This window comes from Diuraphis noxia, unplaced genomic scaffold, assembly GCF_037042655.1.
Source record: "Diuraphis noxia isolate RWA-SAM2 unplaced genomic scaffold, SU_Dnox_SAM2 contig0005, whole genome shotgun sequence".
Taxonomy (NCBI): domain Eukaryota; kingdom Metazoa; phylum Arthropoda; class Insecta; order Hemiptera; family Aphididae; genus Diuraphis; species Diuraphis noxia.
The window spans coordinates 18,541,987-18,545,739 of record NW_028301715.1 but is presented as its reverse complement, the minus strand read 5'-3'; positions in this window follow the sequence as shown (position 1 = coordinate 18,545,739).

Genomic DNA, 3,753 nt, shown 5'->3' with positions numbered 1-3,753 from the left:
ATGAATAATTAACGATAAATATTGAAAATGTATGATTAGTTCAATAGAAATGACATTAGACCTCATTTAGCGAATTTTTAACCCATTCTCACAAAATTTTTTTTATTTTAATATTCAACCAAATGTATTGATCAAACGTGTTTTAGATGTAAAAAAATGTATAATTAACGAAAAAAATATATAAAGTATTATTAGTTTAAAACAATTGACTATAGACGACATTTTTGGGATTCATCACATTTTTTTCAAAATTTTTTTTTTTAGTTTTAATATTCAACCAAATGTATTGATCAAACGTGTTTTAGAAGTAAAAAAATGTATAATTAACGAAAAAAATATATAAAGTATGATTAGTTTAATACAATTGACTATAGACAACTTTTAGCGGATTCATCACCTTTTTTTCAAAATTTTTTTTAGTTTTAATATTCAACCAAATGTATTGATCAAACGTGTTTTAGGAGTAAAAAAATGTATAATTAACGAAAAAAATATAAAAAGTATGATTAGTTCGATAGAAATGACTATAGACGACATTTAGCGGACTCATCACCTTTTTTTCAAAATTTATTTTTTATTTTTAATATTCACCCAAATTTATTGATCAAACGTGTTTTAGATGTAAAAAATGTATAAATAACGAAAAAAATAGAAAAAGTATGATTAGGTTGATACAATTGAATATATATGACATTTAGCGGACTCATCACCTTTTTTTCAAAATTTTTTTATTTTTAATATTCACCCAAATGTATTGATCAAACGTGTTTTAGAAGTAAAAAAATGTATAATTAACGAAAAAAATTGAAAATGTATGATTAGTTCAATAGAAATGACATTAGACCTCATTTAACGAATTTTTAACCCATTCTCACAAAATTTCTTTTATTTTAATATTCAACCAAATGTATTGATCAAACGTGTTTTAGATGTAAAAAATGTATAATTAACGAAAAAAATATATAAAGTATGATTAGTTTGATACAATTGACTATAGACAACTTTTAGCGGATTCATCACCTTTTTTTCAAAATTTTTTTTATTTTTAATATTCACCCAAATGTATTGATCAAACGTGTTTTAGAAGTAAAAAATGTATAATTAACGAAAAAAATATATAAAGTATGATTAGTATAATACAATTGACTATAGACAACTTTTAGCGGATTCATCACCTTTTTTTCAAAATTTTTTTTATATTTTAATATTCAACCAAATGTATTGATCAAACGTATTTTAGAAGTAAAAAAATGTATAATTAACGAAAAAAATATAAAAAGTATGATTAGTTCGATAGAAATGACTATAGATGACATTTAGCGGACTCATCACCTTTTTTTCAAAATTTTATTTTATTTTTAATATTCACCCAAATTTATTGATGAAACGTGTTTTAGAAGGAAAAAAATGTATAATTAACGAAAAAAATATATAAAGTATGATTAGTTTAATACAATTGACTATAGACAACTTTTAGCGGATTCATCACCTTTTTTTCAAAATTTTTTGTATATTTTAATATTCACCCAAATGTATTGATCAAACGTGTTTTAGAAGTAAAAAATGTATAATTTTACGAAAAAAATATATAAAGTATTATTAGTTTAATACAATTGACTATAGACGACATTTTTGGGATTCATCACCTTTTTTTCAAAATTTTTTTTTTAGTTTTAATATTCAACCAAATTTATTGATCAAACGTGTTTTAGAAGTAAAAAAAGGAATATTAACGAAAAAATTATAAAAAGTATGATTAGTTCAATGGAAATGACTATAGATGACATTTAGTTGACTCATCACCTTTTTTTCAAAATTTATTTTTTATTTTTAATATTCACCCAAATTTATTGATCAAACGTGTTTTAGATGTAAAAAATGTATAAATAACGAAAAAAATAGAAAAAGTATGATTAGTTTGATACAATTGAATATATATGACATTTAGCGGACTCATCACCTTTTTTTCAAAATTTTTTTTAGTTTTAATATTCAACCAAATGTATTGATCAAACGTGTTTTAGAAGTAAAAAAATGTATAATTAACGAAAAAAATAGAAAATGTATGATTAGTTCAATAGAAATGACATTAGACCTCATTTAGCGAATTTTTAACCCATTCTCACAAAATTTTTTTTATTTTAATATTCAACCAAATGTATTGATCAAACGTGTTTTAGATGTAAAAAAATGTATAATTAACGAAAAAAATATATAAAGTATTATTAGTTTAATACAATTGACTATAGACGACATTTTTGGGATTCATCACCTTTCTTTCAAAATTTATTTTTTATTTTTAATATTCACCCAAATTTATTGATCAAACGTGTTTTAGAAGTAAAAAAATGTATAATTAACGAAAAAAATATAAAAAGTATGATTAGTTCGATAGAAATGACTATAGATGACATTTAGCGGACTCATCACCTTTTTTTCAAAATTTTATTTTATTTTTAATATTCACCCAAATTTATTGATGAAACGTGTTTTAGAAGGAAAAAAATGTATAATTAACGAAAAAAATATATAAAGTATGATTAGTTTAATACAATTGACTATAGACAACTTTTAGCGGATTCATCACCTTTTTTTCAAAATTTTTTGTATATTTTAATATTCACCCAAATGTATTGATCAAACGTGTTTTAGAAGTAAAAAATGTATAATTTTACGAAAAAAATATATAAAGTATTATTAGTTTAATACAATTGACTATAGACGACATTTTTGGGATTCATCACCTTTTTTTCAAAATTTATTTTTTATTTTTAATATTCACCCAAATTTATTGATCAAACGTGTTTTAGAAGTAAAAAAATGTATAATTAACGAAAAAAATAGAAAATGTATGATTAGTTCAATAGAAATGACATTAGACCTCATTTAGCGAATTTTTAACCCATTCTCACAAAATTTTTTTTATTTTAATATTCAACCAAATGTATTGATCAAACGTGTTTTAGAAGTAAAAAAATGTATAATTAACGAAAAAAATATATAAAGTATGATTAGTTTAATACAATTGACTATAGAGGACATTTTTCGGATTCATCACCTTTTTTTCAAAATTTTTTTTTTAGTTTTAATATTCAACCAAATGTATTGATCAAACGTGTTTTAGAAGTAAAAAATGTATAATTGACGAAAAAAATATAAAAAGTATGATTAGTTCAATGGAAATGACTATAGATGACATTTAGCGGACTCATCACCTTTTTTTCAAAATTTTATTTTATTTTTAATATTCACCCTAATTTATTGATGAAACGTGTTTTAGAAGGAAAAAATGTATAATTAACGAAAAAAATATATAAAGTATGATTAGTTTAATACAATTGACTATAGACAACTTTTAGCGGATTCATCACCTTTTTTTCAAAATTTTTTTTATATTTTAATATTCACCCAAATGTATTGATCAAACGTGTTTTAGAAGTAAAAAATGTATAATTTTACGAAAAAAATATATAAAGTATTATTAGTTTAATACAATTGACTATAGACGACATTTTTGGGATTCATCACCTTTTTTTCAAAATTTTTTTTTTAGTTTTAATATTCATCCAAATGTATTGATCAAACGTGTTTTAGAAGTAAAAAAATGTATAATTAACGAAAAAAATATAAAAAGTATGATTAGTTCGATAGAAATGACTATAGACGACATTTAGCGGACTCATCACCATTCTTTCAAAATTTATTTTTTATTTTTAATATTCACCCAAATGTATTGATCAAACGTGTTTTAGA